Genomic DNA, 16655 nt, shown 5'->3' with positions numbered 1-16655 from the left:
CAAGTGAGGGAGAGAAGAGTTTCCACTTTTGAACAGAGCCTCTCTTGCCCTAACTGCAACCTCGCCCCATGTTTCCAACTGGAATGCTTTTAAACAGCAAATTTCAGAGACTACAAGCTCTGGCTTGCTTCAAAAGACTGTTCCTGCCAGGAATAAAGATTGCTGTATTTGCAATCTCCCCTGTGTGTGTGAATAGAGCCAGCACACTCCAGTCACTGCCTATCCATCTGTCTGTGTATTTTTGAAAAGGAGCCCAGATCCTTGCCAAAATCCGTTGGATCCCATTTCAGAGAAAAATCAGGACTCATTAAATCATTAGCTCACAACAACGGTTTTCTTTTAAATTAAAAGAGAAGAGTCCCCGCCCTTTCAAATCAAACTTGACTCATAACTGACTCCAGTTAGGAAACTGGGGGTGGCTTCATTTGTATATATATATTTTATGCTGGAATCTCTCTGGCCAAACAGCTGCAGCAACTTATAAGGACAGGCAGCCTGGAAGAAACAGAAAGCTTCCAGGGCAACCTTACAGAAGCAAAAGTTTTTTTTTCAAATATGTATTTATTAGTAGGCTTACATTAACACTGCATTGAAGTTACTGTGAAAATCCCCTAGTCGCCACACTCCGGCGCCTGTTCGGGTACACCGAGGGAGAATTTAGCACGGCCAATGCACCTAACCAGCACGTCTTTCAGACTGTGGGAGGAAACCGGAGCACACGGAGGAAACCCACGCAGACATGGGGAGAACATGCAAACTCCGCACAGTGATCCAAGCCGAGAATTGAACCTGGGTCCCTGGCGCTGTGAGGCAGCAGTGCTGACCATTGTGCCACCGTGCCAACCCTGTGCCCACTTCATTTATAATCCTGACTGGCTAAAATCAAGCTTCAGGATCAAGCCCAAAATGGGGTGAAATGTCTTATCTTGTCTGCCTGGATTCTTCATTATCATGGAATCCCCTGAGTGCAGTCGGAGGCCATTCAGCCCATCACATCTGCACCAACTCTCAAACAGAGGATCCCACCGAGGCCCTTTCCCATTTCCCCACGTATTTACTCCGCTAATCCACCTAACCTACACATCTTGGGACACTAAGGGAGTAATTTTCCCATCCCGCCCACCATGGGAATTGGAGCGGGCGGGGTCGGACCATGCAAAATCCGTTGATCTCGGGCAGGATTTTCCAGTTTTGGGGCGAGTACAGCCAGAAAGACACACCCTAAGGAGCAATTTAACCTGGCCAATCAATCCACTGAACATGCACATCCTTGGACTGTGGGAGGAAATCAGAGCACCCGGAGGAAACCCACACAGACTTGGGGAGAATGTCCAACCTGCACAAAGACAGTGACCTGAGGCCAGAATTGAACCTGGGTCCCTGGTGCTGTGAGGCAGCAGTGCTAACCACTGTGCCACCGTGCCATATATGTCTCTCTTGTGGGGACCATGAATTGGATTCAATTCAAATTTGGTTTTTGGAGAAAGCAAGGACATGGATTCAGGCTTGCCCTATCCGCTCTACACATTGGCTTTGTAACTTTAAAAAGGAGTAAAAATATAAAAAAGATTGGTCCTCAGCCTTTTGGCTAAGATGATGCCAAGATTAGGTGCAATGCCTGTTCTTGGATCTAGTATGTCTCTTGTGGGGATGATGAATTGGATTTAATTTGAATTTGAATTGGCTTTTGGAGCAAGCAAGGAGATGGATTAAGGGCTTTCCCTGTCCACTCTGTCCATTGGCTTTGTAGCTCTGAGAAAGGAATGAAAGCAAAAGATTGGAGTTCTTTTAATTCCATCTACCCCCCCTCCGCCCCAATCTGGCAATACCAAATACCTGACAAATACTGAAGGAAAATTGTTGGTAGTCAGGGAAAATGCACTGTACAAAATTATTCCAGGACTATTGCCTCATTATAATGAATGCTTCAGGCACACAATGTGGGGGTGGGTATGTGCCTGATAATGAGGTGTCATTATGAGGAAGGTGGATGTTAAAAAGAGAAAGCAGTATGCTGTAACTCGGCCTCAACTATCCCACAACCAACAATGGTTTGCCACATTTTGTGAATAGTGGTAGTTCCATGAATAAGCCAACCTCAAATCATTGGATCCTTACAGTGCAGAAGGAAGCCATTCAGCCCATCGGGTCTGCACTGATCACAATCCCACCCAGGCCTTATCCCCATAACCCGATGCATTTACCCTAGCTACTCCCCCTGACACTAAGGGGCACGTTAGCATGGCCAATTCAGCTAACCCGGAAACTGGAGCACCTGGAGGAAACCCACGCAGACACGGGGAGAATGTGCAAGCTCCACACAGGCGGTGACCCAAGCCGGGAATCGAACCCGGATTCTTGGCACTGTCAAAGATTCCGCCATCGAAGATGATGGAACCCAGAGTGTTAGTACAAGAGACAAGGCTGAAGCATTTGCAACTGTCTTAAAGTTTTAAAGTTAAAGTTTATTTATTAGTCACAAGTAAGGCTTACATTAACACTGCAATGAAGTTACTGTGAAATTCTCCTTGTCACCACACTCCAGCACCTGTTCGGGTCAATGAACTTAACCAGCATGTCTTTCAGACTGTGGGAGGAATCCAGAGCACCCGGAGGAAACCCACGCAGACACGGGGAGAATGTGCAAACTCTGCACAGGCAGTGACCTAAGCCAGGAATCAAACTCGGGTCCCTGGCACTGTAAGGCAGCAGTGCTAACCACTGTGCCACTGTGCCGCCCCTTCAGCCAGAGGTACTGAGTGCATGATCTTTCTTGGCCTCCTTCTGAGGTTTAACCATTGGACAGCAGTTTTCAACCTATTCTGGTTAATTCCTCCTCACATCAAAAACCTTGCTGAGTTTAATGGCTCTAGCAAAGTCTTCAGGTCCTGATAACATCATCCTGGCTGTAGCAATGAAGACCTGTACCCCACCACTAATTGTATCTCTCGCTAAGCTGTTCCACTGCAGGCACAACCATTGACAGCTAACCGATGCAAGGAAAATTACTTCGATATATTCAGGCAGACCTTCAAAATAAAACAAAGTAGCCTAGGCCAAGTGAGCATACTAAGTTACTATAAAGGGAGAAATTGCGGAATCACTTCACCACCTTCCTTGAATCTGACGGTGGTATCAGATGATTAGATGATTGCCAATTTCTCCTACGTTTAATCTTTCCATGTTCCATTACTTTGACTGGGATGGTGTTTCCGCCTGTCACTTTGCTGAGTTATTCAAGGAGCAGTCACACGAAGAATGGGAACACGCTGAGGAACTGATGAATTTCCAGGTTAAATTAGAGACCAAATCAGCTTGGAGGGTGCTGGAGCAATGGTCTGGAGGCCATGCAGATGGAGAAGGATGAGAAGCAGAATCTGCTGGAACTGCACAAACTCTCATCTGGGAACGCTGGCTCTCATCATTGTGACTTCCTGGAGATTCACTACTTGGATGGGCAAGTAAAGATGACCCAGAAGCCTGGAGTGCTAAAAAACAATGAGAGGGATAAATGCAACGACAGGACAGTAAGCTTAATATGAGAGCTGGGGGAGATTTTAGAGACAATAATCCAGTATTTGGAAAAGCATTCACTAATAAATGAAAATCAGCACAGATTTGTTGAGTTCTTTGACAAAGTAATGGAGGTAGTTGATGAGAGTGTATGCTGGTGTATGTGGACATTTAAATGGCATTTGACAATGAATGAAGAGTACACTTGTTAATAAAATTAAAGCAAAAACAGAAAATGCTGGAAAATCTCAGCAGGTCTGACAGCATCTGTGGGGAGAGAATAGAGCCAACGTTTCGCGTCTAGATGACCCTAGATGTTGGAAATAATGTTGGCAGCATGGTGGCACAGTGGTTAGCACTGCTGCCTCACAGCTCTAGGGACCTGGGTTTGATTACAGCCTCGGGTGACTGCGTGGAGTTTGCACATTCTCTCGTGGCTGCGTGGGTTTCCACCGGGTGCTCTGGTTTCCTCCCTCAGTCCAAAGATGTGCAGTTAGGAGGATTGGCCATGCTAAATTGCCCCTTAGTGTCCAAAGGTATGTAGGTGGTGCCTAGTTAAGATGCTCTTTCAGAGAATCGGTGCAAGCTCGATGGGCCGAATGGCTTCCTTCCTCACTGTAGGGATTCTATGATTCTCTACCAAAGGGCCAACACAAACTCAATGGGCTAAACAGTCTCCATCTATGTTATATCAATCTATGTCCTGCCCCCAAAAAGCAGGATAAATCCAACCCAGCCAAGTAATGGAAGGTGTCACCAATGTTTAAAACTCATTTATTAGTGTCACAAGTAGGCTTACATTAACACTGCCATGAAGTTACTGTGAAAATCCCTTAGTTGCCACACTCTGGCACCTGTTTGGGTACAATGAGGGAGAACTTAGCATGGCCAATGCACTTAATCAGCACATCTTTCGGACTGTGGAAGGAAACCGGAGCACCCGGAGGAAACTCACACAGACACGGGGAGATCGTACAGACTCTGCACAGACAGTGATCCAAGCCGGGAATCGAACCTGGGTCTCTGGCGCTGTGAGGCAGCAGTGCTAACCACTGTGCCACTGTGGTATCACTTGCGCATCAATGCTCAGTTTGGATCCACCTATTACCACTCAGCTCCAAACCTCAATACAGGCTCGGACCAAACATGGATCCAAGTCAAATTTCAGAGATGAGGGAAGAGTAACAGCCCTTGGTAACGAGGCAGAATTAGACAGAGTTGTCACCAGGGAGCCCTAATAAAATTAAAGTTTACAGGGATTAGGGAAAAATTCTTCAGTGTCTGGAGTCACATATGGCACAAATGACAATCGTGATTATTTGAGGTCAATCATGTCATCCCCAGCAGTTCCTTCAGAGAGTGTCCTGGGACCAATCAAGTTCACTTGGCTCATCAATAATCTTCACTCCAACACAAGGTCAGAAGTGGAGATGTTCACTGATCATTATATATTATTCAGCTCTCTTCAGAGCTCCTCAGATCATGGAGATGTCCATACCTGAATGTGGCAAGACCAAGTGTAATGCATCCACATTTGCTGGTGAGAACAAGTTAGGTGGGAAACTACACTGTTCTGTGGACCGAAAGAGCCTGCAAAGGGACATGGACAGGTTGAGTAAGTGGGCAAGAATGTGGCAGGTGGGATATAATGTGGGGATTATGTCAAGGTATGCACTTTGGCAGGAAAAGTAGAAAAGCAGAGTTTTTTTTCTAAATGGAGACCATGAAAAGTTGAATATGATCAATATAATCATTAAACAATTTCACTGGCATCAATTATAACTTAATAAAAATGGGAAACAGTCAAAAAGAGTCACATAATATTGCAATAGCTTTGTATAGGACACATTTGCATCACAAATTTGTGAACAGGTGGGAAAGGTGGTAATTCCCGAGTGACTCTTACTCAGTTGGTCAAATAAAAGTTTTGTAAGACAGCAAGGATTCGAAGCATCAGTTCAAATGGGGACAGGGGCAAAAATGTGCCGTGACATAAGGGTATGATTCTCAGCAAGGGCCCTGCCTGGTTCCATTTCTGGATTAATATTAGGAAGCACTTTAAATAAAACTCCTAATTAGCACCTTATCAATGTCAGGGCAGTCACTCAGGACCTGGTAGCCCTGCTACACAAATTGCACAGTTAGAATCATAGAATCCCAACAGTACAGGAGGAGGCCATTCGGCCCATCGCGTCTGTACCAACCACACTCTCACCCAGGCCCCATTCCCATAACTCAATGCATTTATCCTAGCTAGTCCCCTTGACACCAGGGTCAATTTAGCATGTCTAATCAACCTAACCAGCACATCTTTGGACTGTGGGAGGAAACTGGAGCACCCGGAGGAAACCCACGCAGACATGGGGAGAACATGCAAACTCCACACAGACAGTGACCCGAGGCCGGAATTGAACCTGGGACACTGGCGCGGTGAGGCAGCAGTTCTAACCACTGTGCCACCGTGTCGCCACATACAAAACATAATAACAATTAGGAAGGAAAATGCTATGTCAATCTTTAATACAAAGAGATTAGAAGATTAGAATGTAAGAACAAAGAAGTCTCAATACAACTATATTGGATCTTAGTGAGACCACACCTGGCGTTTGGAAGAAAGGGTATACTTGACTTAGAGGAAATACAGCAAAGGTTCACCAGACTGATTGCTGAGATATTAGCACCACTGGAACCCGTGTTCGATTCCTGGCTTGGGTCACTGTCTGTGTGGAATCCATGGGTGGAATTCTCCAGCCGCGCTGGTCTAAAAGCCGGAAATTCCCACCCGACTGTCAATGGGGTTTCACATTACTTGCAACCCACCCGCTAAAATTCCAGTGGCGGGCGGGATGGGAGAATTCCGGCCTGTATGTTCTCCCCGTGTAAGCGTGGGCTTCCTCCGGGTGCTCCAGTTTCCTCCCACATTCCAAAAGCCATGCTGGTTGTGTGCATTGGCCATACTAAATTCTCCCTCAATGTACCCGTACAGGTGCTGCAATGTGGAGACTTGGGGATTTTCACAGTAACTCTATTGCAGTGTTAATGTAAGCCTACTTGTGATACTAATCAATTAATTTAAATTTAAGATTATGCTATGAGGAGAGATTGGTAGACTTGGCCTGTATTCCCCAAAAGAGAGTGGTGATCTAACTGAATCCAATTCTTCAGTAGCTTCTCAGGGTAGACACTGGGAGGATGTTTTCTCTGGCTGTGGGGTCTAGTACTAGGGTCACAGTCTCAGAATGAGACTGAATGACTGAGCATCCACAGCACTCTGGGGCAGAGAACCCCAAAAATGCATAACCCTTTTTATGCATTAAGAGAAATTTCTTTGTTAAAAAGGGTTATACATTTTTGGGATTCTCTACCCCAGAGTGCTGTGGACGCTCAGTCATTGAGTACACTGAAGAGAGAAAGCAATAGAATTTTGTATACTCGGGGAATTGGATAATGGGGATAATGCGGGAAGGTGGAGTTGAGGTCAATGATCAGCCATAATTTTATTGAATGGCAGAGCAAGTTTGATAAAACTGAATGTTCTCCTCCTGCTCCCATTTCTTATATCCCCACTGAAAAAAACACATTACATGTTCCAATTAATTTTCATATCATATCTTAGCACATCTTGAATGATTCTGCTTATTGCGGCCATGCAGAGGGGGAACTGGGGTTCGGGAGGAGTTCCAGGTGAAATATGGGATTGTGGGCAATCCCTGCGATCGAGCAGTAGTGGGAGGGGATCCCAGACTTGTCAGTAGTACAGTTGATTTGTGATAGGGTCTGGAGTATGAGGAACGGTTGAGGATCCTGGGTCTGTACTCGTTGGAGTTTAGAAGGATGAAGGGGATCTCATTGAAACTTACAGGATACGGCGAGGCCTGGATAGAGTGGGCATGGAGAGGATGTTTCCACTAGTAGGAAAAACTAGAACCAGACGATCCTTTAAAACAGAGATGATGAGGAATTTCTTCAGCCAGAGAGTGGTGAATCTGTGAAACTCTTTGCCGCAGAAGGCTGTGGAGGCCAGGTCATTGAGTGTCTTTAAGACAGAGATAGTTGGGTTCTTGATTAATAAGGGGGTCAGGGGTTAGGGCGAAAAGGCAGGAGAATGGGGATGAGAAAAATATCAGCCATGATTTAATGGCGGAGGAGACTCAATGGGCTGAGTGGCCTAATTCTGCTCCTATGTCTTATGCGTTATGATCTTATGGAGTACTGAAGCACCTAAATAGGGTGCACGGCATTGAGTGGTGGTGGGGGAATTTTGTGGGTCTGAAAGCAGTGAGAAATGTCCTGGTGTGTAATATAAATGGAGAATGGGGCGTAAGTCTCCCTGGGTCAGGAAGCACAATAGTCCCTGTGCAGAGAATCCCAAAAGCCAGCAATGTGGATAGTAGAGTTTGTCAAGAGTGTGTGGAGTATTAACCATGAGGTACAAATTAGTGACAAAAATTCAGCATTTTAAGCACAGTGAATTATTTATTAGATTGATTTTAGCATATCATAGAGCATACATTTAGAATTGATTCCTACTCACTAATTCTGCAGGCCACCGATTTTCCAGTCTTAAAAATCATGGTATTCACAGCACAGAACCAGATGGCCTGAAGGTTATTTATGAGGAACAAAAGGGGAGTTTATATACTATTGTCAATTGAATGCAAAGCCATTAGTGCACTTCTGTCCAGCATTTCATACAATCATCAAATCGTGGGCGGCACGCTGGCGCAGTGGTTAGCACTGTTGTCTCACAGCGCCGGGGACCCGGGTTCGATTCCCGGCTTGGGTCACTGTCTGTGTGGAGTCTGCACATTCTCCCCCTATCTGTGTGGGTTTCGTCCCACAGTCCAAAGATGTGCTGATTAGGTGGATTGGCTATGCTAAATTCTCCCTCAGTGTACCCAAACAGGCGTCGGAGTGTGGCAACTAGGGGATTTTCACAGTAACTTCATTGCAGTGTTAAAGTAAGCGTACTTCTGGCACTAATAAATATAAAAGAAAACTACAGTGCAGAAGGCGGCCATTCGGCCCATTGAATCTGCACCAACTCTTCGACAGAGCATCTTACCCAGGCTAACCCTATCCCTGTACCCCCACGCATTTACCCCATTAATCCCCCTAACCTACACATCTTGGCACACTAAGGGGCAATTTAGCATTTCCAATCCCTGATAGTTGTCTGGAAAAGTTGTCTGTGAAACGCAAGCTCAGTTTGTCTCTCCACTGTTGCTGTCCGACCTGATGAGTTTTCCTGCTTTTTCCTATTTCTATTTTTAATTTCCTGCAACCAGGCTGAACAAATCAATGGCTTTCTCACGGAGGAGTCACATCCATTCTATTCAATCACAATGAGGCAGTAAATGTTTATCTGGCAACTCTATTTATTTGAGCAAACATTGTTATGAATGCTGTGACAAATGCAATACCGAGAAGTACCTATTTTTACATCATGTTGTTCTGGTCTATCTTCAGAGGAATTTGCCATTATATCTTGCCTGAACTGCAAACACAAAGTCAGTCAGACTGAGGCCAACATGAATATGAAGCTAGTCAGAGGGCACAATGGTATATAGCTGCAAAGAAGTGGAAATTGCAATGCAAGGGTTAATTTTATATTCATAGAATCCCGACAGTGCAGTAGGATCCGGTCCATTAAGCCTGCACCAACAACAATCCCACCCAGCCCCCAACCCCACGTATTTACCCTGCTAATCCACCTAACCTGCACATCTTTGGACTATGGGAGGAAAGCAGAGCACCTGAAGGAAACCCACGCAGACACAGGGAGAACGTGAAAACTCCACACAGTCACCCAAGGCCGGAATTGAACCGGGGTCCCTGGCGCTGAGAGGCAGCAATGCTAACCACTGTGCTACCGTGCCACCCACATTGAGAGCTAGTGTTCACTAAATGTCTATGGTTTATAGCCTGACTCCAAGTGCATGAGCTTCTTCATTCAGAAATCAAGAAAGTATGTGATATATACTAGTAAACCAGGAGATGCTAAAGGTTCACCATCCAATCATGGGTTACCTAAATATTGGGCAGGCAAAACTACATCGTAATTCACAGAGGCCCCAAATCCCTTACAAATCCCAATATGTGACCCTGAAGTTAAGGATATATCTTGCGAAGGGTCATGTGGAGTGTATATAAATTGGAGTGAGGGTGCGCATCTATCACATTGGCAATGCATGACACTAGTGTACCTTTAAGAAATGTTTTTTAAAAAATCATGTTCTCTGCAGTTAGGCAGCTTTGGGTTTTTTCATTGCTACCGTGCTGTCTGGTTAGAATCCTTTTATTGCTGCTTCAATGGCTTAAATGGGGTTTTGTTTATTTTTAAATCTGAGCCTCATGCATTGATGTGGAGTTTACGATTGGATGACAGGTCATGTATTTTGTTCATAGTGAATTCAAGGTTTCACTTTCAGTTTGGTTGCTAGCTGCTGTTTTAGTCGGAAGCTGCCCTGGTTGTCAAGTGGCAGGCAGTTTTTTTCCGTCTCTTTCCTTGGTATTATAGATTCTGCTGGCTAGCTGGAAGGTGGTCTCCTGGCCTTTCTGGAGTGGAAAATCTGCTGTTGGTGGTTGGCTTGCCTAGAATCTCTCTTTCCCTCAGGCGCTGGAGTGTGGCGACTAGAGGATTTCCACAGTAACTTTATTGCAGTGTTAATAAGCCTACTTGTAACACTAATAAATGAATATTTTCCACTCCTCTGGAGCTATTATTTTCACATTTTTTGCCTTATATCATCATTCCCTTTGTCAATTAATCTCTTCCCTCTTACAGACTTTCCCCTCTTGTTCTTTACTCCCCTCGCTCTGTTCCCCATCCCTGTATTTGCTTAAAACCTGTTAGCCCCCCAACTTCAACCAGTTCTGATGCAAGGTCATCAACCTGGACTAAATACTCAGCAAGTCTGGCAGAATACTGTCAAACCGTAACCAGCCTGAAACGTTAACTATTCTTTCTCTCTCCATCAATGCCGCCAGACCTGCTGAGTGCTTCCAGCACTTTTGTTTTTATCCCCAATTTGCAGCATTCTGCTTTTGCATGAGTGCACTTTGTTTTGTACGTTACAAGAAGCTTAATGGAAGAGATTTAAAATCCCTTTTGAATTACCAATCTGTTTCAATCGTGCACATTGTGAAATAAATCATGTTCTTGATTTTACATTGACCTTGTTTCACCAAAATATTCATTCATTTTTGGAAGATTGAAGAGGGGATATGAGGACATATATATAAATTGAATACTGTAAACCTTACACAACAAAAAAAGATCATTTTACAGTCCCCAGATTACACCATCACGTCTGAATATTGCTAATTGAAAGTAAATTCCTGATGATAAAGCAGACCCGTACAGTCACCACTACCATTATCAAACATGTTTAATTACACTTATCAATATAAATGATATTGAATATATCATTTCAAACTGATTCTGGACAGATCAAGTGGCACCTCTTATACGGCTTCTCTTGGGTCACCAAGATCGGCAGGTTTCATACCTTTGCTGAACGGACATAAGCATAAACCCAAGGTACCCATTCACACCAAGTGCCAAGCAAGATAAAAACATAGGGCGATTCTGACTGAACCACCTTAGCAGGCAGCAAGAGTCATAAAGCAGGCTTTCACTGGCCAGACCTTTATCTAAGATTTCAATGCATTAACAGACTTCACTAGAGCAGAATACTGTCACCAGATGAAGCCAAACAGTTTCTGCAATTCAGTTGATCATTTTATTTTACAACCTGCTTCTGTATTATTTCAGCAAATTGCTGGCTATACTGAATGCAGAATAAATTTAATGCCATAACCTGTACGTGTCTCATTATTGGTCTGATACTTGTTGTATGCTTCTAAACTTATCCCTGCTGCTACTTCTAGGTGCTGTCCAAGAGACATGAATGAGGAGGCTTATAATTAAAAGAAAAATACTGCGGATGCTAGAGATTTGAAATAAATACCTGGCGATTAATTAATATGAATTTTCAAGTGGCATTCAATAAGATGCCCCATAATAGACTAATTAATGAGTTTAAGGAATAAGGAGTCAGGAGACAAGTGGTAGAATGGATTGCTAGTTGGCTTCAAAACCAAAAGCAGAGAGTGGGAATAAAAGATAATTCTTTAGAGTGGCAAAGGTGGGCAGTGGTGACCCACAAGAGTCGGTGCTGGAACCTCTGCTGTTCAATGGGAGGATTGCAACAATTACACATCGACGTTAATAAACTTGCAAATGGACAAATAATTTGCAAATGAAGTTCCAACACAGACAAAGGTGAGGTAGTATGTTCTGGTAAGAAGAATAGGGAGGTCACAAATTTCTTGGAGGGTGCAAGTCCAGGTGGGGTAGAGGAACAAAGGGATCTTGACGTACAAATACATCAATCATGAAAAGTTGCACCAGGGTAGCAAGGCCACTAAACAAACCAAGCACGAGGCTTTATTTCTAAAGCGTTCTGAAGACGTCTTATTTGACTCAAAATGTTAACTCTGTTTTTCTCTCCTCAGATGCTGCTACACTTGCTGAGTATTTCCAGCACTTCCTGTTTTTAAGTTTACTCAAAGAGGGAGATAACTGAAAATAAGGGAAGTTGTGGTAAACTTGCACTGAACCCTGACTAGACCACATACTGTGTGCAGTCTGGTCGCTCCATTTTAAAAAGGATATAGATGGTGCAGGGCAGATTCACAAGGATGATATCAGAAATGTCTGGGTATAAACATCAGGAAAGGATCGACAGGCTGGCTCTCGCATTGCTTAGAAAAAGGCACCTGAGATCTTTAAAATTCTGAAAGATTTTGATAAGAATGGGTACAGACAAAATGTCTCATCTTGTGGAAAAGAGCATAAATGAAGGCCATCATTATAAGATATTAGTCACCAAAAACTCCAACCAGGAATTCAGAAGAATCTTCTTCAGGCAAGAGTGGTGAGAATGTGGAACTTGCTACTACAAGGAGTGGTTGAAGCAAATAATATAGAAGCATTTGAAAGGAAAAATAGACATGCATTTGGGAAAGGAAAAAGATGGTTACAAGGTGGATTTGGATAAGATGGAAATGGATTCGAGTGGAGCATAAACACTGGCATGGGCCTGTTTCTGTGATGTATATCCAAGATATGGAATCCCATATAATTATTTTTAAAATCAAAGTGCATTCTTAGATGGCCAACACCTTATTCCTTTGATATCTATTCACTTTGTATCCATGTCTCTGCAAAAATACATTGCAAAGCTCTCTGGAAGTCTGGTCTCTCCTTTCCTACTACACATCAAAGTCCTCAGCAATCTTCTCCTTAGGTCTGGGAAATTATAGGCCTGTGAGCTTTACATCAGTGGTGGGAAATTATTGGAGAAGATTCTTAGAGATAGGATGTACTCACATCTGGAAGAGAATAGTCTTATTAGTGATAGGCAGCATGGTTTTGTGAAGGGGAAATCGTGTCTTAAACTTGATCAAGTTCCTTGAGAAGTGACAAGAAAAATTGACCAGGGGAGGGCAGTGGATGTTGTTTACATGGGCTTTAGTAAAGCCTTCGATAAGGTTCCTCATGGCAGGCTGATACAGAAGGTGAAGTCATATGGGATCCGGGGTGAGCTAGTAAGATGGATACAAAACTGGTTTGGGCATAGAAAGCAGAGAGTAGCAGTGGAAGGATACTTTTCTAACTGGAGGACTGTGATAAGCGGTGTTCCACAAGGATCAGTGCTGGGACCTCTGTTTGTAATATATATTTATATATATATATATTTATATATATAAATGATATGGAGGAAAATGTAGGTGGTCTGATTAGTAAATTTGCAGATGATAAAAAAATTGGGGGAGTAGTGGATAGTGAAGAGGACTGTCAGAGGATACAGCAGGATATAAATCAGCTGGAGACCTGGGCCTAAAGATGGCAAACAGAATTTAACCCGGACAAATGTGAGGTGATACGATTTGGAAGATCTACTACAGAAGTAAAGTATGCAGTAAATGGTAGAGCCCTTGGAAATATTAGCATACAAAGGGATCTAGGTGTGCAGATCCACAGTTCCAAGAAGGTGGCAACTTAGGTGGACAAGGTGGTCAAGAAGGTGTATGGCATGCTGGCCTTCATTGGTCATTGCATTGAGTATAGGAATTGGAAAATCATGTTGCAGCTATGTCAGACTTTGGTTAGGCCGCATTTGGAGTATTGTGTACAATTCTGGTCGCCACGCTACCGGAAGGATGTTGCTGCATTGGAAAGGGTGCAGAAGAGAATTACCAGAATAAACTTGGATTGTTTTCATTGGAGAGTCGGAGAATGAGGGGGGACCTGATGGAGATTTACAAGATTATGACAGGCTTGGATAGAGTGGATAGTCAGTCTTTTTCCAGGGTCAAAGGGTCAATTACTCGGGGGCATAGGTTGAAAGTGAGAGGGGGAAAGCTTAAAAGAGATGTAAGGGACACGTTTTTCACACTGAGGATGGTGAATGCCTGGAATGGGCTGCCAGAGAAGATGGTGGAAGCATACTCTATAACAACGTTCAAGAGGTATCTGGATAGATATATGAATAGGCAGGGAATAGAGGGATATGGACCATGTGGAGGCAAGAAAATATCAGAATAGAGAGACATCTATGTCGCACAGGCTTGATGGGCTGAAGGGCCTGTTCCTGTGCTGTACTGTTCTTTGTTCTTAGATCTCCATTAATTTGCCTAGTCAATATCCTTTCGACTATTTAAAACAAAGTTCCTATTATAATCCTAACTCTCACTTCCTTGTCACATCTATAATCTCCAGAAACTTTAAACCTGTTTAAAGTTTATCAAAATGCTCACCTTTACACCTGCAATTCTAAAAACATTCCTAACTTTGGTCTTGCCTACTTTAACCTTCACTTCATAATCAGCCTCTGCAGCATTCAGGCTATGTATTAACAATTGTAATTGAGTTCTGGTATTTGCTGGGAGGCTTTGCCAACAAATCTGACAACTTTCACTGACAGCCAACTTTCAGCACCATGTTGGTAAGGGGAGGAGGCTGCCGTGTAGGCTTACATTAACACTGCAATGGAGTTACTGTGAAAATCCCCTCGTCGCCACACTCCGGTGCCTGTTCGAGCACACCGAGGGAGAATTTACATAGAAACATAGAAGAGCAGGAGGAGGCCATTCAGCCCTTCGAGCCTGCTCTGCCATTCATCACGATCATGGCTGATCGTCCAACTCAATAGCCTAAATCCTGCTTTCTCCCCATTTGGCTTTAGCATGGTCAATGCACCTAACCAGCATGGCTTTCGGACTGTGGGAGGAAATCGGAGCGCTCAGAGATCCACGCAGACACTGGGAGAACGTGCAGGCTCCGCACAGACAGTGACCCAAGCTGGGAATCGAACCCGGATCCCTGGCGCTGTGAGGCAACAGTGCTAACCATTGTGTCATAGGTCTTACTGCATGTGGAGAGAGAATAGAGCCAATGTTTCGAGTCTGGATGACTTCGAGCTGAAGACAAAGAAAGTAGGATGAAACATAAACAGAGAGGAGGAGGAGGTGTTTGCGTATTTGACCAAAACATTTACAGGGAAGGACAGGGTGGGGAAGGATAAATGTTTTCCACTAATTGAAGACTCCAGAACCAGGAACCATAATCTGAAAATTAGGGCCAAGCCATTCAGGAAAGATGTTAGAAAACACTTCTACACGCAGAGAGTGGAGGTGGTTTGGAATTCTCTTCTTCATTGGCAGTGGATGCTGGTTCTATTGTTAGGTTTAAGTCTGAGATAGACAGATCTTTATTGAGCAGAGGTATCAAGGAATATGGGCCTAGGGCAGGTACATGGAGTTAGGCCACAGATCAGCCATAATCTTATCGAACAGCAGAATGGGCTCGCGAGGCTGAATGGTCTAGTCCTGTTCCTATGTCATCGGCAACAAGACAACAGGAATGTTAATGGTGATTATAAAGGCTGAGAATGGTACTAATAGCATCCATTAAGAGATCGGAATGTGTAAATGGCAGAACAAGGTGCAGAGTGCCAAACGACAACCTGAGGCGTGCGGCAGATGGCCCTAGTAAAGGGAGAGGGGTGGGGAGGGGTTGGCAGGTAGGGACACAAGGTAGATAGCTACATTTGGAAGGGGAGAAGGCTGCCTTGCCAGACCAGGGAGGAGGCTGCTGTGCTGTGCCAGGTCAGGTCAGGTGGTGGTGAAGGCTGCAAGGCCACAAGAGGCTGGATATGATGATTCAGGCGGACAGGAGGGTGGTGCTTGGTGAGGGTGAAGAAACCCACCATCTGGATTGTGGGAGAACGACAATGTTGGAGGGAAGCAGACAAGACTGAGTGACAGACTGTGGGAGAGAAGCAGTGTGTGTGTGTGTGTGGGGGAGAGGGACAGTGTGTCGGAGAGGCACAGAGTGAGTGTGGGAAAGGGACAGAGAGATGAGTGAATGTGGGATACTGTGAGAGACAGTGTGCATGGGAGAGACCAGGAGCATGTGTGGGAGACAGAGTGAGCGTGGACAGAGACAGAAAATGAGTGTGGGAGAGAGTGAGTGACTGAGTATGGAAGATGGTGTGCGAGTGAGTATGGAAGACATAGAGAGTGAGTGAATGAATGTGGAAGAGACAGACAGAGAAAGAGTGATTGTGGGAGAGAGACAAAGTAAGCGTGGGAGAGGCAGAGACAGTGAGAGATACAGTGCAGGAAAGGGATAGCGAATGAATTTGTGGCTGAGTGTGTATGCCTGACTCACTCGCAGTCTCAGGACGCCCACCCACCCCTTCCCCACACCCACTCACACAGTTGTTGAGGGAGAGTGAGTGAGCATTGAGAGATTGGGAGTGAGTCAGACAAACAGACTCTGTCACCCTCTCACGGTGACCTTTATTAATTACTCTTTTTTAATGATCAATTTACTGCTTTGACATTGCTTTTTTCTCAGCAAGTTGCTTCTTCTACCTTAATTTTATTTTGAAATTCATGTTTAATGTTGTGCCTAACCTAATCGTTGCAAAATTTGCTAATCAGCCCCTCGAGTTTGAAAAAGGGAATGTGGCCCGCAAGTGAAAAGATTACCAAGTCTCGTACAGATTGGTCCCTGAATTTTAGTTTTCACTATTTAAATCTATTCTTTTTTGGTCCAAAATGGGTGA

This window comes from Mustelus asterias, chromosome 26 (assembly GCF_964213995.1).
Source record: "Mustelus asterias chromosome 26, sMusAst1.hap1.1, whole genome shotgun sequence".
Lineage (NCBI taxonomy): Eukaryota > Metazoa > Chordata > Chondrichthyes > Carcharhiniformes > Triakidae > Mustelus > Mustelus asterias.
The sequence above is the reverse complement of the archived record's forward strand: the minus strand, read 5'-3'. Positions refer to the sequence as shown.